Here is a 24,399-nt window from a genome sequence, read left to right as displayed (position 1 = left end):
GGGGAGGACGGTTCAAGTCCTTGGGCCTCTGACCTGCATGGGAAACCCAGAAGAAGCTCCTGGCTCCTGGCTTTAGCCTAGCCCAGCCCCAGCTATTGTGGCTATTTGGAGAGTGAACCAGCAGATGGAAGATATCTCTCTCTCTCTCTCTCTCTCTCTCTCTCTGCAACTCTGCCTTTTAAATAAATAAATACATCTTTTTATTTATTTATTATTTATTTGACAGGTAGAGTTATAGACAGTGAGAGAGAGAGACAAAGAGAAAGGTCTTCCTTCTGTTGGTTCACTCCCCAAATGGCTGCTACGGCCAGCGCTGCGCCGATCCAAATCCAGGTGCTTCTTCCTGGTCTCCCATGCAGGTGCAGGGCCCAAGCACTTGGGCCATCCTCCACTGCCCTCCCAGACCACAGCAGAGCGTTGGACTGGAAGAGGAGCAACTGGGACTAGAACCCGGTGCCCATATGGGATGCTGGCACTGCAGGAGGAGGATTAACCAAGTGAGCTACCACGCCGGCCCCCTAAATACACATTTTTTTAAAAATCTTCAAAAAAAGAAATACTGTAAGAGGGTAAGGTCAGGAGGAAGAAACCACTTAAGAGATTAACTTAGATAAGGATGCTTAAGACAGTGCACTTAAATACAATACCTGACAGACAGTAAGCTTCCATTAAAAGGTGGCTTGGGCCTGTCTCATGCAGATTAAGCCATGGTTGCCAAGCACCCAGCTCTTTGGTCAGCTATGGGGCAACAAGAGTGGAATTACAGAAATTTACCATTTCTGCCTCTTCCTGGAGACATGGCAGCTCCCTAAAGACATGGATGCACAGCTAAAAGAGCTCCATCCATAGTGCAGAGGACCTGGGGCAGTGAAAGTCCTGGAACACAGCCTCCAGTGCCTCCCACACTCCAGAGTTCCCCAATCATGTTCCCTGCATACAGGCAAGCCAGGTCCCAAAAATTTCTGAGACTGCTGATGCCCCAAACCTGGAACCTGCCAGGTCAGCACAGAAAAGGCTCTCCTTGGGCAGCTATTCTCAGACAGTGAGAAAAAGGGCTGGCTCCATGTATCAGAGAGGGCTGTGTCTGTATGTGGGGAGCAGCTTGGGATACATATTGGAAGAAACTTGTGTGCTGCTCTGAGGCTCTGGCATCCTGTTTCTGGCCCCCGCATCCCCAGAAGTCCAAGGGTCATCTGGTGCTAGAGGAGTGGGGTTAATAAATGGCTTGTCCTTTTCCAAAAACAAAAAAACAGAGGCTTTTATATTCTCAGCCTTCCCTAGTCTTACAGCAAACCTAAATGGCAGTGATTCTTTTTTTTATATGATTTTTTAAAAGATTGATTTTATTTATTTGAAAGACAGAGTTACAGAGAGAGGTAGAGACAGAGAGAGAGGTCTTCCATTCACTGGTTCACTCCCCAGTTGGCCGCATTGGCTGGAGCTGCACTATCTGAAGCCAGAAGCCAGGAGCTTCTTCCCAGGTCTCCCATGCAGGTATGAGAGCCCAAGGACTTGGGCCAGCTTCTACTGCTTTCCCAGGCCATAGCGAGTTGGATGGGAGGTAGAGCAGCCGGGACTAGAACCAGCGCTCATATGGGATGCCAGAATCTCAGGCAGTGGCTTTACCCACTAAGCCACAGTGCCAGCCCCAAAATATCTTTTTTTTTTTAAATAAATATTTATTTTTTATTTTTTGACAGGCAGAGTGGACAGTGAGAGAGAGAGACAGAGAGAAAGGTCTTCCTTTGCCATTGGTTCACCCTCCAATGGCCGCCACACCGCACTGAACTGAAGGCAGGAGCCAGATGCTTCTCCTGGTCTCCCATGGGGTGCAGGGCCCAAGCACTTGGGCCATCCTCCACTGCACTCCCGGGCCACAGCAGAGAGCTGGCCTGGAAGAGGGGAAACCGGGACAGAATCCAGTGCCCCGACCGGGACTAGAACCCAGTGTGCCGGCGCCACAAGGCGGAGAATTAGCCTAGTGACAAAATATCTTTATTTTTAAAAAAGCTTGGGGCCTAGGAAAGCAGTAGAAGATGGCCCAAGCCCTTGGGCCCCTGCACCCGTGTTGGAGACCCGGGAGAAGTTCCTGGCTCCTGGCTTCGGATCGACCCAGCTCTGGCCGTTGCAGCCATTTGGTGAGTGAACCAGTGGATGGAAGACCTCTCTGCCTCTGCCTCTCTGTAACTCTGACTTTCAAGTAAAATAAATAAATCTATAAAAAAAAAAAAAAGCTAATGGGGGGAGGGGCTGGCACTACAGCGTAGCGGGCTAAAGCCTCTGCCTGTTGCACCAGCATCCTCTACGGGTGTCAATTTGAGTCGATCCAGCTCTCTGCTATGGCCTGGGAAAGCAGTGGAAGATAGCCCAAGTGCTTGAGTACCCACACCAATGTGGGAGACCCAGAAGCAGCTCCTAGCTCCTAGCTTCAGATCAGCCTAGCTTGGGCCACTGTGGCCATTTGGGGAGGGAACCAGCAGATGGAAGACCTCCCTCTCTATAACTCTCCCTCTCAAAATAAATAGATAAAATAAAAAAAAAAAAAAAAAAAAAAAACTAATGTGCTTAGTATGACTAAAAACAAAACCCAAAGATGCAACTTAAGAATTGAGTTCTTGGAAAAAGTGTTTGGTACAGCAGTTAAGATTTCACTTAGATGGGGCCGGCGCTATGGCACAGCAGGTTAACACCCTGACCTGAAGTTCTGGCATCCCATATGGGCACCTGTTCTAGTCCTGGCTGCTCCTCTTCCGATCTAGCTCTCTGCCACGGCCTGGGAAAGCAATGGAAGATGGCCCCTGCACTCAATTGGGAGACCCAGAAGAAGCTCCTGGCTCCTGGCTTTGGACTGGTGCAGCTCTGGCCGTTGCAGCCATCTGGGGTGTGAACCATCAGACAGAAGACCTCCCTCTCTCTGCCTCTCCTCTCTCTGTGTAACTCTGACTTTCAAATAAATAAATAAATCTTAAAAAAAAAAAAAAAAAAGATGTCACTTAGAGGGGCCAGTGTGTAACATAGTAGGTAGAGCCACCACCTGAGATGCTGGCATTCAATATGCGCACTTGTTCAAGTTCCAACTATTCCACTTCAGATTCAGCTCCCTACTCATTGCCTGAGAAAAGCAGAAGATGGCCCAAGTGTTTGGGACCCTGCCACCCAGATGAAGCTCCTGGCTCCTGGATTTGGCCTGGCCCAGTTCCAGCCATTGAGGCCATCTGGGAAGTGAATCAGCAGACGGAAACTCTGTTTGTGTCTCTCCCTCTCTTTCTGCAATTCTTCCAAAATTAATTAATTAATTAGTTAATTATGTCATTTGGGAGACCCACTTAAGTGCCTGGTTTGAGTCTCTCCTCTGCTTCTGATCCATCTTGTTCACACACACCCTATGAGGTTCAAAGTACTTATGTTCATGTTTCTTACGTAGAAGACCAGGACTGAGTTCCCACCTCCTAGCTTCAGCCTGACTCAGCCCCCACTTTTGGCAAGTAAACCATCAAACAGATCTCTTCTCTACTTTTCAAACAAAAAAAAAACTTTATTTTTTTTTAAAAGAAAGAGTTCTTATTTTGTCACTAACATATTAGACTACCTTGGAAAAAGGGCTTATATTATATCCCCAGAACTTGTTCCCTGTCGTGTAGAAAGTGAGTCACAGAACTTGCCTTAGGCAGCTTAAGAATAACTTCTAGGGAAAAAATGCATTATATAATCCACTTCTCTCCACAAATGTCCCACAATTCATTTATCTAAGGCAAAGTTTGTCATATGCTCTCCAACTTCCTTACTGACAGCTGCTACTTCTTCCTCACCTCAAGAAAGAAAAAATAGTTACCTTAGTTTCCATCGTTCCAAACATAGCCACATTATGACTTGTATGGGCCCAAGGAATTTTTGCTTTCTTGGACTCCTTCTTTCATAAAAATATAAAACTAAAAATCGTATTTTAATTAAAATTAAAAATTCTATTTTATAACTGTATTAACATAAAAATCCCACGAGAGGCAACAGTGATGACTCAAGTAGTTGGATTTCTGTCACCCATATGGGGGACTTGATTGAGTTCCTGGCTCCTCACCTCACCACCCCATCCCTCCAGGGCATTGTGGGCATTTGGGAAGTGAACTAGTGAGAAGCACTCTCTTTCTGTATCTTTCTCTCCCTCCCCCACTACCCCCCTCCCAAGTCTCTCAAATTCCCTTAAAAATGAAACAAACGGCTATTCCTACCCACATTTTTACTAATATGCCATTCAGAATACAATATCCTCAAAAAACAAAATTTAGGAGAGTTTGAGGAAATTTTTCTTCTGAACTAAATCACAATCTGGAAAAGTCAACTCTTTTCAAATCTGCTATTTCATACGGCACCAACATTGATCTAATTATCTTAAAGTCTTAGTGAAAAAATAAAATATTGGCCTTAATAATGTACTATTTAAAAAGGAAGCTGTAACACTTTAATAGAACTGCAAAGTAACCTGCAGTGTTGAAAAGCTTTCATTTTGAAAATATAAATACAGTTAACAGCTTGGAAAACTCCACGATTGGCACCAATACACACATAATCCCAAGGAAGTGACAAGTGCATAGAGGAAGATAGTGTATTCTTTTTTTTATAAGATTTATTTATTATTTATTTGAAAGTCAGAGTTACACAGAGAGAGGAGAGGCAGAGAGAGAGAGAGATCTTCCATCCGATGGTTCACTCTCCAGATGGCCGCAACAGCTGGAGAAGCACCGATCCAAAACCAGGAGCTTCTTCCGGGTCTCCCACGTGGGTGCAGGGGCCCAAGGACTTGGGCAATCTTCTACGGCTTTCCCGAGCCATAGCAGAGAGCTGGACAGGAAGTGGAGCAGCCGTGTCTCCAACCGGCACTCATATAGGATCCCGTCATTTCAGGCCAGGGCATTAACCCACTGCACCACAGCGCCAGCCCTGAAGATAGGGTATTCTAACCTCTCCCTCCAAGCCTGCTGAGTGCAGCTGGGAACCCAATTCTTATATGCCTATTTTAGGCTCATCCTTTAATCCTAAAGCCCTCAAGTACCACTTCAAACTATCCCAGATTTTGTCTCTGAAATCAAGATTTCATACCAGAGGAACCCCAGAGTCTCAAGAGGTGGTCAGAGACTGTCAAAACTCACGAAAGCATTTTAGTGAAATGCCTCAGACAGACCATGTTGATGACTGTATTATAGCAACAGCTATTTACTGAGGGCTTACTATATGTAAACCACTGTTTTCAGTACTTTACCTTCTTTATCTTATTAATTCTTAAAGGTAGATATTATTATTTTATTAATTCTCGAGGTTGACACTATTATTCCTATTATATATATATATTTTTTTTTTTTTTTGATAGGCAGAGTGGACAGTGAGCGAGAGAGACAGAGAGAGAAAGGTCTTCCTTTGCCGTTGGTTCACCCTCCAATGGCCGCCGCTGCAGCCGGCGCACCGCGCTGATCCGATGGCAGGAGCCAGGAGCCAGGTGCTTTTCCTGGTCTCCCATGGGGTGCAGGGCCCAAGCACCTGGGCCATCCTCCACTGCACTCCCTGGCCATAGCAGAGAGCTGGCCTGGAAGAGGGGCAACCGGGACAGAATCCGGCGCCCCGACCGGGACTAGAACCCGGTATGCCGGCGCCGCAAGGTGGAGGATTAGCCTATTGAGCCACGGCGCCGAATTCCTATTATATTGATAAGGAAAAGTGAAGAGGGGGCCAGGGCTGTGGCACACTGGGTTAAGTCACTGTCTGCAGTGCTGGTATTCCATATGGGTACCAGTTAGAGTCCAAGTTGCTCTGCTTCCCATGCAGCCCCCTGCTAATGGCCTGGAAAAGCAGTAGAAGATAGCACAAGTCCTTGGGGCCCTGGATCTCGTGGGAAACCTGGAAGAAGCTTCTGGCTCCTGGCTTTGGCCTGGCCTGGCCCCAGCCGTTGCAGCCATTTGGAGAGTTAACCAATGGATGGAATATCTCTGTCTCTCCTCTCTCCTCTCTCTGTAACTCTTTCAAATAAATAAATAAAATCTTAAAAAAAAAAAAAAAAAAAAAAAGAAAAGTGATGAGAATTTAAGTAACCTGAAAGAGGTACACAAAAAGTGCTAGGAACCCTGGAGAAATCTCTAGAGAAACAAAGCAGAAAAGACTGGTTTAAACAACCAATCAAGAAACAGAATAGCAAAGGATCACTCAAAAGGAACATTGAAAGCCAGACATAAGACCTTTAAAAATTCTGGAAGAAAGGGCTGGCAATGTGGCTTGGTAGGCTAAGACTCTGCCTGCGGTGCTGGCAACCGTATGGGTGCCAGTTCTGGTTCTGTGCTCTTCTGATCCAGCTCTCTGATTATGGCCTGGGAAAGCAAGAGAAGACAGCCCAAAGTGTTTGGGCCCCTGCACCCATGTGGGAGACCCAGAAGAATTTTTTTTTTTTTTTTTTTTTTTGACAAGCAGAGTGGACAGTGAGAGAGACGCTGGTTCACCCCACAATGGCCGCTGTGGCCGGCGCACTGCGGCCAGCGCACTGCGCTGATCCAAAGCCAGGAGCCAGGTGCTTCTCCTGGTCTTCCATGCAGGTGCAGAGCCCAAGCACTTGGGCCATCCTCCACTGCACTCCCTGGCCACAGCAGAGAGCTGGACTGGAAGAGGAGCAACCGGGACAGAATCTGGTGCCCCGACCGGGAATAGAACCCGGTGTGTCAGTGCTGCAGGCAGAGGATTAGCCTAGTGAGCGGCGGCGCCGGCCCCCAGAAGAATTCTTGGCTCCTGGCTTTGCATAGGCTCAACTCTGGCTGTTGTAGCCATTTAGGGAATGAACTAGCCAATAGAAGACCCTTCCCTGTCTTTCCTTCTCTAACTCTACCTCTCAAATAAATAAATAAAATCTTTAAAAAAAAAAAAAAAAAGTCTGAAGGAAAGATTTCCAGTCTAGAGTTTACCATATTCTATCTTCATGGATGGCAAAGGTGATGGGTTCATGACAGGGGTCATAACCACTAGACCTGCTGGTTTTTTAAAGTCGTTTCATTGGAACACAACAAATCCATTCATTTATAAATTATCTGTGGCTGCTTTTACAATACACAACATGGTTGAGTTGTTGAGACAGACATCTCTTGGCCCACAAAGCCTAAAGTATTTACAATCTGGCTCTTTTTTTTTTTTTTTAACAGGCAGAGTGGACAGTGAGAGAGAGACAGAGACAGAGAGAAAGGTCTTCCTTTACCATTGGTTCACCCTCCAATGGCCGCTGCGGATGGCGCGCTGCGGCCGGCGCACCGCACTGATCCGAAGCCAGGAGCCAGGTACTTCTCCTGGTCTCCCATGGGGTGCAGGGCCCAAGCACTTGGGCCATCCTCCACTGCACTCCCAGGCCACAGCAGAAAGCTGGCCTGGAAGAGGGGCAACCGGGACAGAATCCGACGCCCCGACCGGGACTAGAACCCGGTGTGCCAGCGCCGCAGGCGGAGGATTAGCCTAGTGAGCTGCGGCGCCGGCCCAGTTTCTGATTTTCAACCAAGAACAAATTTATCTCCTGCCATTTCACAAATTCTGAGAAAGCACCTAGAAACTGTACTATCATCAGTAAATTATTTGGGAAAGACTATAAAATGTATAAACTTTCCAGAGGTTTTGCTTCATTTATTCCCTCCTATCCATCTTGTGAACGTTTTGCCATGTAATAGTATCTTCAATGAAGGTGGGCAGGGTAAAACAAAAATACATAAAAGGCAAGCCAGCCAGTTCTGTTATATCAGCAGGCATTTACTGGAAAAAAAGAGCTAGAAAGCCATAATGGCAAAAAAAGTTTCAAATACCTCCTGTGACACTGTGATATATTAAGAAATGCATACTTGTTCTCTACCCCAGTTCCTGAGACAGAGCTCCTAAGACCTTTGTAATTTCTTAGGTGACAGGAGCATCTTGTGTTTTAATGAGAAAACTCTCTTGGTGGGCTCCCAGATCATCTCAGGATGAGGGCTGGTTGCCAGTGCAAACAACTCCATGATTAGAGGGTTGGATCCTTTGGTCCTACATTGACACCTGAATCCCTAAGCTCAGGGGAGTAGAGAAGGGCTCAGGGCTAATGTAACCACCAACAGCCAATGATTTGATCATCTGTGCCTACATAATGCAGCCTCCACAAATACTCAAAAGGATAGGGGTTTAGAGGGGTTGGGGTTGGGGTAGGGGTTGGGGTTGGGGTTGGGGTTGGGGTTAGGGTTAGGGTTAGTGTTAGGGGTTAGGGTTAGGGGTTAGGGTTAGGGTTAGGGGTTAGGGGTTAGGGTTAGGGTTAGGGGTTAGGGGTTAGGGTTAGGGTTAGGGTTAGGTTGCACACCTGGAGAAGGCATGGAAATTCTTCAGTCTGGCTCTTCATCTAAATTCTTTATAAAAAATGGGTAAATATCAGGAGTTTCCCTGAATTCCAGGAGTCACTCCTGCAAATTAACTGAACCCAAGGAGGCAGCTGTGGGAACCCCCAATTTACAGGAGGCTAGTCAAACAGAGAATTCAGCCCCAAACAGGAAGGACTGCTAGGTAAATGTCTGGTGTGTGGCTGAATCTCCACTTAGGACACCCACACCGGCACCTGAGTAGCTGGTTAGAGCCCCAGCTTCAGTTCCAACACCAGCCCCCTCTCAATGTGCACTCTGGGAGGCAGAAGGTGATGGTTCAAGTACTTGAGACTCTGCCACTCATATATGAGACCGGGACTGAGTAACAGGCTCCTGCTTTCTTTTTTTTTTTTTTTTTTTTTAAGATTTTATTTATTTATTTGAGAGGTAGAGTTACAGACAGTGAGAGGGAGAGACAGAAAGGTCTTCCTTCTGTTCGTTCACTCCCCAGATGGCCACAACAGCCAGTGCTGTGCTGATCTGAAGCCAGGAGCCAGGTGCTTCTTCCTGGTCTCCCACATGGGTGGGACTTGGGCCATCTTTACTGCTTTGCCAGGTCACAGCAGAGCTGGATTGGAAAAGGAGCAGCCGGGACACGAACCTATGCCCATATGGGATGCCAGCGCCACAGGCGGAGGATTAGCCTAGTGAGCCGCGGCGCCAGCCTGCTATCAATTCTAACAAATGTACTAGTCTGGTGAGGGATGTTAACAATGGGGGAATCTACGCATATATGAAAGATAGGGTATATGGGAAATCTGTAACTTCCTCTTATTTTAAAAGATTTATTTATTTATTTGAAAGTCAGTGTTACAAAGAGAGGGGAGAGGGAGAGGGAGACAGAAAGAGAGGGAGAGAGGGAGGGGAGGAGGAAGGGAGGGAGGTCTTCCATCTGCTGGTTCACTCCCCAATTGGCCAGAATGGCCAGAGCTGTGCCAATCCCAAGCCAGGAGCCAGGAGCTTCTTCCAGGTCTCCCACGCAGGTGCAGGGGCCCAAGAACTTGGGCTATCTTCCACTGCTTTCCCAAGCCATAGCAGAGAGCTAAACTGGAAGAGGAGCAGCCAGGTCTCAAACCGGCGGCCATATGGGATGCCGACACTTCAGGCCAGGGCATTAACCCACTGCACCACAGCGCCAGCCCCTATAACTTCCTCTTAATTTTGCTCTGAACCTGCCATAAAAATAATAATAGTCTTAAACTTTAAAAAGTAAAAAAGAAGGCAATTCTAACATGATACAGACAAACCTTGAAGACAAGGGCCAGCGGTGTAGTGCATAGATTAAGCTGCCGTTTGCAACATCGGCATCCTATACTGGAACACCAGTTTCAGTCCTGGCTGTTCTGTTTCCCATCCATCTCGTTGCTAATGCACCTGGGAAAGCAGGAGAAAATGGCCCAATTTGCTTGGGCCCTTGTCATGCATGTGGGAGACCTGGATAGAGTTCTGGACTCCTGGCTTTGGCCTGGCCCAGCCCCAGCTGTTGAGGTAATTTGGGAAGTGACCCAGTGGATGGAAGATCTCTGTCTCTCCTCTCTTTTCCAGCAGATGGAGGATACCTAAGTCTCTCCTCTCCTCTCCCCCTCTTCCTTTTCTCTCTCTGCTTCTCCCTGTAATTCTGCCTTTCAAATAAATATATTTTTAGAAAATTAAACACATTACCAGAATGAAAAAAGCCATATACACAATAACAATTTTTTTCCTCTTGCACTTTCAGGAGAGTCCAATTAGAGACAGAAAGTAGAATGGTGGCTGCTAGGGGCAGAGGGGAGAGGAACACAGGCAGTCAGTGTCAAATGGGCAGAGCTGCTGTTCAGAAAGATGGAAACTCTGGAGCTGGATGGTGGTTGTGGTTGCACAACAATGTAAATGTCCTGGGCACCAAAAAAAAAAATACCCTTGCACTGAATTATCACACTAGACATTGACAAACATGTACAGTTATTATATGTCAATTACAGCAAAAGAAAAATAGAACTTAAATATTGCTACACAAATTTTCTATTATATATGTTTCATCACACACATAATTAGTCATATGAGCACAGTGACAGAGGTTTGATTAGAGCACTTCCATCACCAGAATAGGATCTAAACAAACTCTGACTTCCCGGAGACTAAGATGGGGGTGTAGCTTTAAAGGAGACACCACACCAGGGAAAGAACTGGTGGGGCTGCTTGTGTAGCATGTCTAGACAGCAGGGGTCAGCAACCACAGCTTTGTGGGCCAATTCCTGTCATCTGTTTTAAGATTTCATTGGGGGCTCAATAGGCTAATCCTCTGCCTTGCGGCGCCGGCACACCAGGTTCTAGTCCCGGTCGGGGCGCCGGATTCTGTCCCGGTTGCCCCTCTTCCAGGCCAGCTCTCTGCTGTGGCCCGGGAGTGCAGTGGAGGATGGCCCAAGTGCTTGGGCCCTGCACCCGCATGGAAGACCAGGAGAAGCACCTGGCTCCTGCCTTCATATCAGCGCGGTGCGCTGGCCACAGTGCGCCGGCCACGGCGGCCATTGGAGGGTGAAGAAGACCTTTCTCTCTGTCTCTCTCTTTCTCACTGTCCACTCTGCCTGTCAAAAAAATTTTTAAAAACAATTTCATTGGGGCCGATGCTGTGGCATAGTGGTTAAAGCTGCAGCCTGCAGCGCAGGCATCCCATATGCGCGCCAGATCGAGTCTCAGTTGCTCCACTTCCCATCCAGCTCTCTGCTATGGCCTGGGGCAGCAGTGGAGAATGGCCCAAGTTCTTGGGCCCCTGCATCTGTGTGGGAGACCTGGAAGAAGCTCCTGGCTCCTGATCAGAGTAGCTCTGGCCATTGTGGCCAGTTGGGGAGTGAACCAGCAGGATCTCTCTCTCTCTCTCTCTCTCTCTCTCTCTGCCTCTCCTTTTTAAAGATTTTATTTATTTGAAAGGCAGAGTAAGAGACAGAGAAAGAGAGAGAGTGACCTTCCATCTGCTGGTTCATTCCCCTAGATGCCTCCAACACCCAGGATTGAATCAGGCCAAAGCCAGGAGCCTCGAACTTCCATCTGGGTCTCCCACATGGGTAACAGGGGCCCAAGCACTTGCACCATCTTCCACTGCTTTCACAGGCATATTAGCAGGGAGCTGGATCTGAAGTAGAGCAGCCAGGACTTGAACTGGCGCCTAACATGGGATGCTAGTTTTGTAGGCGATAGCTTAACTCACTGCGCCACATTTGTTTTTGTATGGTCCATAAGTTAAGAATGCTTTTTATATTTTTAAATGGCTAAAAGAGAGGGCCAGCAGCTTCTTCCAGCAGGAAGCTAGAACTGAGAGCTAGAGCCAGAACTCGAACCAAGACACTACAACACAGAACACAGGAATCTCAACCAGCATCTAAACACTGGTCTCTATATAGTTTTATTTCCTTCTTAATGCTGATCTATATTTTCCATATCATCTAAATAGTGCTTTTATAATTCAAATACAAAAATAAATACTTTCCATACACATAAAATTGATCTCCAAGTTTTATACCTTGCTCCCTACTTCCCTGTCCCCTTAGATAGAACAAGAAATAATCCCCAAGAAGAATGCGTACAGCAAAAAATATGAACTATGCCTTTTTTTCACTTATAAAGGATTAATGACATTGTATCTCTTCAAATTATGTATTTCCTTTAGAAGGGTAAAAGAATAAAGTATTTGTATGGAACTCATATCTACTAAAACTAGAAATGAGAAAGGATAGGGGCCGGTGTGTGGCACAGTGGGTTAAAGCCACAGCCTGCAGTGCTGGCATCCCATATGGGCGCCGGTTGGAGTCCCAGCTGCTCCACCTCCAATCCTGCTCTCTGCTATGGCCAGGGAAAACAGCAGAAGATGGCCCAAGTCCTTGGGCCCCTGCACCCGTGTGGGAGACCTGGAAGAAGCTCCTGGCTCCTGGCTTCGGATCAGCTCAGCTTTGGCCATTACAGTCATTCAGGGAGTGAACCAGCAGATGGAAGACCTCTCTTTCTGTCTCTATCTCTCTCTGTAACTCTTTCAAATAAATAAAATAAATCTTAAAGAGAGAGAGAGAAAGAATAAGAGAAAATGCAGTACTTGCAAGTCAAGTTAAAATGTTGAAAACTAATATAAGATTGCACACAACGTTGAGAATACAGCTATGGGCTTAAGAAATACAAAGTACTGGGGGCCTGACATCCTGGCATTACAGGTTAAGGTGCCGCCTGAAATTCTGGCATCCCAGATGGCCACTGATTCATGTCTCCATTGCTGCACTTCCCATCAAGCTCCTTGCTAATGTGCCTGGGAAAGCAGCAGAAAATGGCCCACGTGCTTGGGCCTCTGTACCCATAAGGGAGACCCATTTGAAGCTCTTGGCTCCTAGGTCATGGCTTTAACCTGGCCCAACCCCAGCTATTGCGGCCATTTGGGGAATGAACAAGCAGATTTAAGATTTCTCTGTCTCTCCCTCTCTCCAATTCTGCCTTTCAAATAAACAATAAATCTTTCAAAAATAAAAAGCAATTAGCACTTACTGATGACTTCTTGTTAAGATAAATTTCCTTTTTAATCTTGCTTAAGTTCCTCAACTGAATTATAAGGGCCTCCTATGCAGGAAAGCATGTCTTTTGTTTCTTTTGTAAGTCCCTCACAGCACCTCATACAGTGCCCATACATGGTAGGTGCTCCATACATGCTTATGATTGAATGACAAAATAATGAACTCTACTTTGGGCTCTTACACTGAAACTCTCATACCAACAATTCACATCATTAAGCCTCGCTCCACGCAACAATCTAAAGGACATTCCTGGGGCGAGTACTGCTGATTCTACCGGATTTATTACATTAGGTCCCTTCCTTCTCCAGCAAAGACCTCCAAATACACGTGTCATGTTAAAATAGAAATCCTGACTACTGAGAAGGTGGGTGGCAAATGAGCAAGTGAAGGAAAAATCTTTTATAAAAGCTTGCCTCCAAAGAATAAGCATCAATCAGCCCCAGAAATTAAAAATTCCTTACATGTCTCTGAACCAAGATTGCTAACTCACATAATTTCAGCAAATTTTGTACTGGCTAAATTATATCACAATGAGTATCGTTAAAAGAAAAAACTCACCATAATAAAAAAAAAACTCAATTAACAGTCCATATAATCATGTATTATAAGATCTAGTTTCAATTATTTACTATCTTTTGCCAAAACACAACTTGTAAACTTTTTAAGCATTATCATTAAGCATCTACCACATGTCAAGCACTGGATAAACAAATGAATATAAGAGTCAGTTAAAGGGCCAGCACTGTGGGAGACCTGGAAGAAGCTTTTGGCTCCTGGCTTTGGATCGGCTCAGCTCTGGCCATCGCAGCCATTTAGGGAATAAACCAGTGGATAGAAGACTTTCTCTCTTTCTCTCTCTCTCTCTCTCTGTGTGTGCCTCTGCCTTTGCTTCTCTGTAACTCTGCCTTTCAAATAAATATTTTTTTTAAAAAGTCAGTTAAAATACCAACTGATTTTGTACTTAGCTACAAATTACAGTACAACAAAACCTTTGAGGAAGTACCACTCAGTGAGGCATCAACTTCTATCTGCTGAAATTACAGGAAATTATATAGAATATTTAAGGTGGGCACTAAGACTGAATAAGAGTTTGAGACAAAGAACAGTAAGAGGGGGAGGGAAATTATTCCAGGCACATAAAGGGCTACAAAAGAGCAGGACATATTAGGCATGGCAGAAGTGAGAAAGAAAGGCTAGAGAAGACCTAAGATAGTCCAACAGTGATGGGTCTGGTATGATTAACTATGAAGTTTGGAGTTTATTTCCTCAGAAGACAGAGAAAGTGGAAATCCTCGGCAGGAAAGTGACAGAAATCTGAGGATTCATCTAACAGGAAGAGCCTAGTTACAATATAATCATCTCAAAGACATTGTTTACATTATATCATTTAGGGCAGGCACTGTTGCACAGTGGGTAGGCTGCTGCCTGGGATTACCTACATCTCATATTAAAGTGCCTAGTCCAAGTCCCAGCTACTTCACTTCTGATCCAGCTTCCTGCTAGTGCATCTAAGAGGCAGTAGAAGATGGCCCAAGTACCTAAGCCACTGCCACCCACACAGGAGTTCTGGATGTTGTTCCAGGCTTCTGGCTTCAGCCTTTCCTAGTCTTGGCTGTTGTAAGCATTTGGGGAGTAAACCAGCAAATAAAAGATCTCTGGTTACTCATCTTTCAAATAAAAAATAAACAAAGGAATAAAAATTTTAAAAAAAACACTTTAAAGTATATTACACCATTTACATATTGCTCAGAAAATACTGTGTTGATGCCAATATAAAGGAAATAATGTAATCTATTCCCCTTCATGAATTCCAAGAAGTCTCAAGGCACGGCCATTGACTCTCCTCTTCATGGTTTTTTTTTGTTTTTGTTTTTGTTTTTTTTTCTATTTTTGACAGGCAGAGTGGACAGTGAGAGAGTGAGAGAGAGAGACAGAGAGAAAGGTCTTCCTTTGCCGTTGGTTCACCCTCCAATGGCCGCCGCGGCCGGCGCACCGCGCTGATCCGATGGCAGGAGCCAGGTACTTATCCTGGTCTCCCATGGGGTGCAGGGCCCAAGGACTTGGGCCATTCTCCACTGCACTCCCGGGCCATAGCAGAGAGCTGGCTTGGAAGAGGGGCAACCGGGACAGAATCCGGCACCCCGACCGGGACTAGAACCCGGTGTGCCGGCGCCATAAGGCAGAGGATTAGCCTAGTGAGCTGCGGCGCCGGCCTCCTCTTCATGTTCTTAAACAACATCTACATATGGACAGCTTCCCCAGTGTATATTCACAGCCCTAGTCTGATCAAAAATGTCAGAACAATCAACTCCCTACTCAATGTCTATTTCTGGATATCAAGTACACATCTCAAGAGGTTTGCACTATGGCTCAGGGTGTTAAAGCCTTGGGCTGCAGTGCCGGCACCCCATATGGGTGCCGGTTCAAGTCCTAGCTGCTCTATTTCCAATCCAGCTCCCTGCTAATGCGCCCAGGAAAGCAGCAGAGGATGGCCCAAGTCCTCAGCCCCTACACCCATGTAGAAAACCCAGAAGAAGCTCCTAGCTCCTGGCTTCAGATTGGCTCAGCTCCAGCCACTGCAGCCATCTGGGGAGTGAACCAGCAGATGGAAGACCTGTCTGTCTGTCTGTCTCTCTCTCTCTCTGTAACTTTTTAAAATAAATCTTTTAAAAATAAACCAAAAAAAGTACCCATCTCAAGCCCAACAGACAACTAAACTCTTCATCCAAACTTGCTCCTTCCAGTTTTTCATCTCTGTAAATCACACAAATTGTTCAAGCTAAAAACCTTGGAATCATTTTTAAAAATTTTTTATATATTTATTTATTTGAAAGGCAGAAACACAGGGAGGGAGAGACCGAGAGAAAGCTTCCATTCACTGGTTCACTACTTAAATGGCCACAACAGCCAGGTCTGGGCCAGGCCAATGTCAGAAGCCAGGAACTCCATTCTGGTCTCCCAATAGTGGCAAAGGCCCAAATACTTGGGCCATCTTCCACTGCCCTCTCAGGCACATTAGCAAGAAGCTGGATCTAAAGCAGAGTAGTGGGGCCGGCACCATGGCTCATTTAGTTCATCTGCCTCCAGCGCCAGCAACTCATATGGGCGCCTGTTCTAGTCCCGGTTGCTCCTCTTCCAGTCTGGCTCTCTGCTGTGGCCCGGGAGGGCAGTGGAGGATGGCCCAAGTGCTTGGGCCCCTGTGCCCGCATGGGAGACCGGGAGGAGGCACCTGACTCCTGGCTTCGGATCAGCGCAGCTCTGGCTGTAGCAGCCATTTGGGGAGTGAACCAAAGGAGGTAAGACCTTTCTCTCTGTCTCTCTCACTGTCTATAACTCTACTTGTCAAATAGAAAAAAAAAAAAAAAAGATGGTAAAGCAGAGTAGTGGGGGCAGGGGTGGGAAGGCATTGAGACACAGCTGGTTAAGACACTGCTTGTGAGCAGGAATCCCATTTCAGGACACAAGGCTGATACCCAGCTGCTCTGCTTCCAATCCAACTCCCTGCTATGTGCCTGAGAAAGCAGCAGATTTGCGCCACCCAAGAGGGAGACCCAGAAGTTCTAGGCTCCCAGCCCAAGCACAGCAGATTAAGATCCTTCTCCCTTCTCTGTCTCCCCCTCTCTATCACTTTGCCCTCAAAAATAAATCATTTAGAAGCAGCAGCAGCAAAGTAGCCAGGATTCGAATTGCCAATCTGCTATGGGATGCTCATGTTGCAACCAATGGCTTTACTCACTGTACCACAGTGCCGGCCCCTGGAATCATCTTTAATTTCTCCTCTCACCTCCCACAACTAATAGATCAGCAAATCCTATAGGTTCTACCTTCAATCATCTCTCACTGCCTCTATCACTATCTCCCTGGTCCAAACTATCATATACCTCATCAGACCATTCCAATGACTTCTCGAGGGGTCTGCTGCACCTCTTGCCACTGCAACAAAGATATATTCTTAAAACATAAATTAGATTGTATCACTGACTACACAAAACTGCCTAATGGGACTCCATAAGAGTGAGAATAAAATCCAAAAGTCTTTTGGTCTACAAGGCTCTACAGTCTGAGCCCTGCCAACTTTCTAATCTCATTTCTCCCACTGTGCACCATCACCACCATCACTTAATACCCCTAGCACACTAGCCATCCTGCACTTCTTTGAAAATGCCAAACTGATGCTAACTACAGAGTCTTTGCTTTAGTCCCACTACTTGAAACAGTCAATATTCTGGCAACATCTACTTCCAATCACTCAGGTCTCTCTGCAAATGTTACTGCAGAGAAGTCTTACCTGTCAACCCATCTAAAAGAACCACCGTACCCACCACCATCATTCTCTCTTATTCTATTTTCTTCATATTATTTACTAGCTTACTGTCTATCCACTAACATGAATTCCAGAAGAGGGACTTTATTTTGACCACTGCTCAATCCCTAGCACCTGATACAACACTTGCCATGCAGTTGGGCTTTTTCAATTCTGTTCAATGAATGGATTTACCTAATTGGCCTGAACTATCCTATTTATGTTTTCTTCCTAGTATGCACAATTGATAATTCCTTTCCAATCTTTTAATTAAGATCTAATTCTTGATCACCAGAATGTTCTTCCTAGAACAGAGATCTGAAACAGTTTAAAGACAGCTAAAACAAGCTTTCCAGTACTACTGCCTTAAATTCCTTTCTTAATTAGCCCTCAGGCAACTTTGCTAGTGATTTTTTATTATAATTTCCAATGTTCTCTTTCTATATTAGGCTTATCACTGGATTACTGACTATAAACCTACTGATAAAGATGGAAAGACATGTAGACTACAAAGGTCTTCAACAAGCTCATCAAATTGTCTATTATCCAAAAATTATGAATGAATTTCAATTTTTTTTTTTTTTTAGACAAAGAGAGAGAGAAACTGAGAGAGTCCCCCATTCACTGGTTCACTTCCCAATGCCTGCTATGACCAGAACTGGGCCAGGCTGAGGTCAGAAGCCAGAAACGCAATGTAGGTCTCTCACCTAGGTGGCAGAAACCCAACTACTTGAGCTATCACCACTGCCACCCAGGGTCTGCATTAGCAAACCTGGAGTCAGGAGGTAGGGCAAGTATAAAACTCAGGTATGTGGGGGCCAGCACTGTGGTATGGCATATTACATGAACAGGACTGCCAGTCTGAGTCTCAGCGGCTCCACTTCTGATCTAGCTTCCTGCTTACATGCCTGGGAGAGCATCATAAGATGACCCAAATGCTTGGGTTCCTGCCACTCACATGGGAGACCTGGATGGAGTTCCGGCTTTGGCCTGGACCAGTCCTGGGCTGTTGCAGCCATTTGGAGAGTGAGTCAGTGGCTGGAAGACTGCTCGTGTAAGTGCTTTCAATAAGTAAATATTTTTAAAATTAATAATAAAATTTTAAAAATTCAAGGGCAGGCATTTGGCACAACAGTGGCCGCTTGGGACACTGGCATCTTGTATCAAAGTGTTGACTCAAATCCCTGCTCTTCCGCTTCTGATCCAACTTCCTACTAAAACACACCCTGAGAGGAAACAGATAATGGCTAAAGAACATGGGTCTCTGTCATCCAGATGGAGTTCCGGATTCCTAGCTTCAGCCAGGCCCAGTCCCAGCTGTTGCAGGCATATGGGGAGCACAGAAGCTCTCTCTTACTCACTCTCTCTCTGTCCCTCTGCCTTTCAAAAAAAAAAAAAAATTAGTAAAATTTTAAAACAATTCAATTCTGGGGAATGGTGCTGTGGTATACTGTGTAGAGCCACCACCTGCAGTGCCAGCATCTCACATGGGCGCTGTCTCAGCTGCTCCACTTTTTTTTTTTTTTTTTTTTTTTTTTGACAGGCAGAGTGGACAGTGAGAGAGAAAGAGACAGACAGACAGAGAGAAAGGTCTTCCTTTTGCCGTTGGTTCACCCTCCAATGGCCGCCGTGGCCGGCGCACTGCGCTAATCCAATGGCAGAAGCCAGGTGCTCTCCGGGTCTCCCATGGGGTGCAGCAGGGCCCAAGCACCTGGGCCATCCTCCACTGCACTCCCCAGCCATAGCAGAGAGCTGGCCTGGAAGGGGGGCAACCGGGACAGAATCCGGCAGCCCGACCGGGACTAGAACCCAGTGTGCCAGCGCCGCTACGTGGAGGATTAGCCTATTGAGCCGCGGCGCTGGCCTGCTCCACTTCTGATCCAGCTCTCTGTTATGGCCTGGGAAAGCAGCAGAAGATGGCCCAAGTCCTTGGGTCCCTGCACCCACACAGGAGACCTGAAAGAAGCTCCTGGCTCCTGGCTTTGGATCAGTTCAGCTCCAGCTGTTGCACCCAACATTTGAAAGACCTCTCTTTCTCTGCTTCTGCCTCTGTAACTCCGCCTTTCAAATAAATAAATCTTTTTTTTTTTTTTTAATGAGAAAAGCTGATGAATTAAAAGACAGATTTTTTTTTTAATGTTTATTTACTTTCATCTCATTGAAAGAATGACAAAGAAAGCGAGCTTCCATCCACTGGTTCACTCCTCAAATGCCCCAAAATCCAGGGTTTGGCCAGACCAAAGCTAGGATCCTGGCACTCCATCTAGACTTCCACAAGGGTGGCAGAGACCCAATCACTTGAGTTCTCATCTGCTGCTTCCCACAATGCATTAGCAAGACACTGGAACAGAAGTGAAATAGCCAGGACTCAAATTGGCACTCCAACATGGGATGTAAGCAACCCAAGTGTGGACTTAATATGCTGTGCCAAAATCCCGCCCCACATTAAGGGTTGTTTGTTTTTAAGATCTATTTTATTTATTTAAAAGGCAGAGTTACAAGGGGGAAAGAAAGAGACAGATCATGTAGCCAGCACTGTGGTGTAAGTAGGTTAAACCTCTGCCTGGGGCACTAGCATCCCAGATGGGCACCAGTCCAGGTCCCAGCTGCTCCACTTCTGATCCAGCTCCCTGCTAATGACCTAGGAAAGTATTAGAAGATGACCCAAGTCCTTGAGTCGCTGTACCCACATGGGAGACCCAGAAGAAGCTTCTGGCTTCAAATCAGCCCAGCTCTACCATTGCAACCACTTGGAGAACGAACCAGCGGATGGAAGATTTTTCTCTGTCTCTCCCTCTGTCTGCCTGTAACTCTGCCTCTCAAATAAATCTTTAAAAATAATTTTAAAAGAGACAGATCAATCTTCCATCCGCTAGGTTACTTCTCAAATGGCTGCAAAGGCCGGGCTGGGCCAGACAGAAGCCAGGAACATGGAACTCCATCTGGGTCTCCCACATGGGTGGCAGAAGCCTAATTACTTGGACCATCTTCTGTTGCCTTCCGAGAGGCATTAGCAGGGAGCTGTATCAGAAGTAGAGCAGCTGGGATTTTAACTGGTGCTCAAATGGAATGTTGGCATCATAGGCAGCAGCTTAATCTGCTGTGCCACAACACTCGCCCCCCCCCCACATATAGGTTTTTAATGCTTTCAAGAAGTATAGCCAAAATATCCTTCAGAAAATTACAAGTATTCCAACACAGGGTATGCAAGTGCCAATTTCCCAGCTCTGATGCCAACACCAAATATTATCATTTGATTATACCTATGGCAATCTGCTAGACTAGGGGGAGAAGTGCTGTTTTGAACTGCTCATAAGTGAAAAATAACAAAATATTTTCTTTTTATAGGTTTTTTTTGTATATGATTACCTAGTCACATCTTTTGCTCATATAGTAAAGTTATCCAACACGTGATTCCATTTTTTTCCCCATAATTTTGCCTGGATTTGCTTATGACTAGATCCTAAACCTAAACAATTAGTTAGCACATAGTAAACAGTGTGTATGTTGAAAGAATACCAAATGAATAAATTTCTCTGACCTTTATGTCTCTCCAAAGTAGAAGCCATTTTACATAATAACTCTATTCATCTTTGCCTTTATCGATTCTGTTTAGCCAGGCCTAGAAAAGCTATCTCATTTCAAGGTTGAAATATTGTTTACCCATTTTTTCATAGTAGTTGACTCATTTTACATTTGATATTTAATTAACTCATCTGGATATTATTTAAATTTTAAGGTAAGGATTCCTTTTTTCCCCCATTTAACCAATTGTTCCAACATAATTCTAGAATCCTTTTCCCTCTAATAAGAAATGTCACCATTAAAATACTAAATGATCTTAGACAATTCCAGACTTACTATTCTGTTCCGCTACTCTATGCCACAGCTACTGTTTATCACTTTATCATATATTTAGTTGTAACTCCATTAGTACAGATTCCTCTTCGTTTTTCTTATTCAAAAATCTCACCAGAATCTTCCTAATGAATGTTAGTTTCATTTATGCAAAATTAGCAGGCACATGACCTTGGGCAAGTTTTTTCACTGGTAAAGTGGAGGTAACAGTAGTCACCTCACAGGTTTGTTATGAGCACTAATGAATTAAGAAACACAGAATACTATGCAAGGGGCCGGCACCGTGGCGCAATAGGCTAATCCTCTGCCTTGCGGCGCCTGCACACTGGGTTCTAGTCCCAGTCAGGGCACCGGATTCTGTCCCGGTTGCCCCCTTCCAGGCCAGCTCTCTGCTGTGGCCAGGGAGTGCAGTGGAGGATGGCCCAAGTGTTTGGGCCCTGCACCCCATGGGAGACCAGGAGAAGTACCTGGCTCCTGCCATCGGATCAGCGCGGTGCGCTGGCCGCAGTGGCCATTGGAGGGTGAACCAACGGCAAAAGGAAGACCTTTCTCTCTGTCTCTCTGTCCACTCTGCCTGTGGGGAAAAAAAAAAAAAGAATACTATGCGAGGAAGATTTTAACTATCATTATAATTGTTCTATAATTGTTCAAAATGATAGATACCGATTATTATGATTGCTTAATAAACATTTTCCAGATTGTGTTCTCACAAAATTTGAAGGCTCCTGAAGATAAAGCAAAGGGGACCATAAAACATGAACAGTGACATGGAAAACATATAATCCACGCTTGCTTCATTTCACCAAGGCCTTCCCCCCACCCCTGGTGCAATGAGAGTGGGACTGGGAGCAGAGATCAGAAAAGACGCCCTAGGCTGGCACCAGGAAGCCTCCAAATCTTGACACAGACCGGCCCACCAAGTGGAAAAGATTTCTAATCAGCCTCACGCTGCCTAGCGGCCCCGGGTAACAACTTCTGCTTCCTATCGCCTGAGTTAACAGATACCTCTGGACTTCAAGAAACACATAGGGACTAGATGTCTAAGAGATGGCATTTTTCAAATGAGGTGGTGGGTTAAGCATAAAGTATAAACGGAATTGGTGAAGACGGGCAAACTAGAGTATTACAAATTACCTCCACCAGGTTTCCCACACCACTGAGGTAAAGACTGGGACAGGTTTGCTGTTGTTCTTGATCACTTTTGTTGTTGTTATCTGCACGAAATCGGGATTAGGTCCTCACGGACCATGAGGAACCCTAAAACATAATCTCCTCTACAGACTCAAAGATAAATGCGAAAGTAGGGGCACCATGACTTGCTAACCACAAAGCTAGCCAGAAGCCAGGAACCCGGCCGCCTCCACGACTCCACTCCGCTTCTCGCCGAGGCGCGCCAAGCTTCGAGGTGGGAGGAGTCAGCGCCGACCATCTGGCCGCCGCGGAGACGCGGGCAAAGCGCGGCCGGCCGGCGCGGGCGAGGCACGTGACCCGCCGCGCCAGTGCCCGCCCATCCCCCAGTCCCCGCGCCAGCAGCACGCGCTGCCAACCGCGTCATGTGACCTTCACGCGGCCCCAGCGCTCCCCCTGCTAGGCGGCTCTCTCCAGCAGCCATTTTGCCGGGAACTTGTCGTCCGTGCTCACGGTGGAGCTGGACGCCGCGGTCGTCAGGGCTGGGGCGAACCTCACAGAACACGTCGCACCCCGGGGCGCCGGGGAAGGCGGTGGGTGCGCCTCGGCCTGCGATTGGCTGTGGCGTGCACGTGACGCCACAGTAACCCCCCCCCCCACCCCGCGCCGCCACCGTCTCCCTGCCCACCCTCCCCACCAAAAAACCCAGACGGGATCTTAACGCCTCGCGCCAAGTACACGCCACCGAGCGCGTGGGGAAAGACGGAGCGCGTGGCGAGCAAGGCGCCTGCGCGTACCTGCCGGGGCCGACCGCGGCCGGCCCACGCGCCGCTCGGCTCGCAGGTCCGGGAATCCTCGCGCTGCTGGACCACCCGGCAAGTCATTGGCCGCCAGGTCTGGTCACGTGCTGGCTCCAGGCCCGCCCCTAACCGCTAATCACCTGGCACCGTGCTCGAAGCGGCTCCGAAAGTCGTTTGCACGCGGAAAGGGAGAGTAGTTAGAGGACGTCCTTTTCCGCCTTTATAGGGTTGCAGCCGTAAAGGGGAAGCGAGAAACCGGGATCTCAAAACTCAGGAAGCTCACCCCTGTCGGTTTAACTTCGCGTGCCCCTCCAGGAGCCGGGAACCATCGCCCTTGGGCGCTCCCCGGTGCACGCCGGGATACGTCTGGCGCCCCTCGGTGTGCTGCAGAGCATGCCGGGAAAGCACCTCTCCTGATTTCCTGGCTCTCACCTCTCGGGCGTTCCCTGCGCGTCCCCTGGATAGCCGGGTCCTTGGGCTCCCGGTGAGACGGTTGGGTAATTATGGGAGGGTGACTGGGTATACCAGGCACTTCCAGTCGCTCCTTCCCTGTTTTTTTGAGCTGTATGGTCTTGGAGAAACGGCTTAACTTTTCTTCATGGAGCTGTTTACAGAGTGCCTGCGGAGTGACTGTGAATATTGGGGGGAAAAAAAAAAGGCTAAGGTATTTGCCCACAGGTAAACTAGCAAGCAACCCTCCCTGGCCAGTGGAAAAGAATGCTAACTTAAATACGACTTAATACAAGACCCATTCGAGAGAGTGTGTAAATAACACGTAGGGTTTCTCTAGAGAGAGAAAACCAGACCTTTCTTGATCACCTTATTGTCACTGCTGGGGAAAGGGGAGTGAGAGGGACAGGGGGCTTTTTAAAGGAGCCAGGGAAGTGTGTCTGTCCGAGATTCTGGTTGCAGCAACTCCCAGCTGTGGTATTTTGGAGCGGAGGATAACACCATGTGCTAACAAGTGCTAACAGGCGGTCTTACCAGTTGGTTGTATAACAAGTCACAAACTGACTTTTCAGCCCAAACCTAATACCCTTACCCCCAGGAAGCCCCCACCTAACACAATTCATACCTTTTGTCCCTTGAACTTCATTCCTCATCTTTACTGATGTCAAACTGTTTTGTAAGTTCTCAAAGGGATGATCAAGCTTGAAGAATGTGATTAGTACGGATCAGACTCATAAGAGCTTTTACTGATAGATTATAAATTAAATGTATTCATGTATAATGTGGTTCCCATGCCAAAACATACAGTGCTGGGCATCCTTTTCTGAATTCCCGGTTCTTCTTAAGCCTAATTAGTTATCAGAAAAGTATTTCCTGACTAGAAACTCAGAAATGAGATAAATAATTTTTAAAACAAATTATAAGCATATCTGTGCTAA

At 46.6% G+C, this 24,399-nt stretch overlaps 1 protein-coding gene across 22 annotated transcripts in view; it reads right to left on the bottom strand.

The window, feature by feature from the left end:
- The window catches only part of MGA (MAX dimerization protein MGA), a 154,652-nt gene extending 130,618 nt beyond the window's left edge, over positions 1–24,034 (bottom strand). For 10 of the 22 annotated variants that reach the window (XM_008269141.5, XM_070054032.2, XM_089310118.1 and 7 more), the window contains exon 1: positions 23,009–24,034. The gene's annotated coding sequence lies outside the window, so the exon portion shown is untranslated. The remainder of the gene's footprint in view (positions 1–23,008) is intronic. The other 12 variants (XM_008269142.5, XM_089310117.1, XM_070054033.2 and 9 more) reach the window with 3 other exon arrangements.
- Between the last annotated feature and the right edge of the window lie 365 nt (positions 24,035–24,399).

The sequence above is a fragment of the Oryctolagus cuniculus genome, chromosome 12 (genome assembly GCF_051225735.1).
Source record: "Oryctolagus cuniculus isolate XC-2025 breed Fujian yellow rabbit chromosome 12, ASM5122573v1, whole genome shotgun sequence".
NCBI classification, from domain to species: domain Eukaryota; kingdom Metazoa; phylum Chordata; class Mammalia; order Lagomorpha; family Leporidae; genus Oryctolagus; species Oryctolagus cuniculus.
This window is presented reverse-complemented; position numbering and strand designations above follow the sequence as displayed.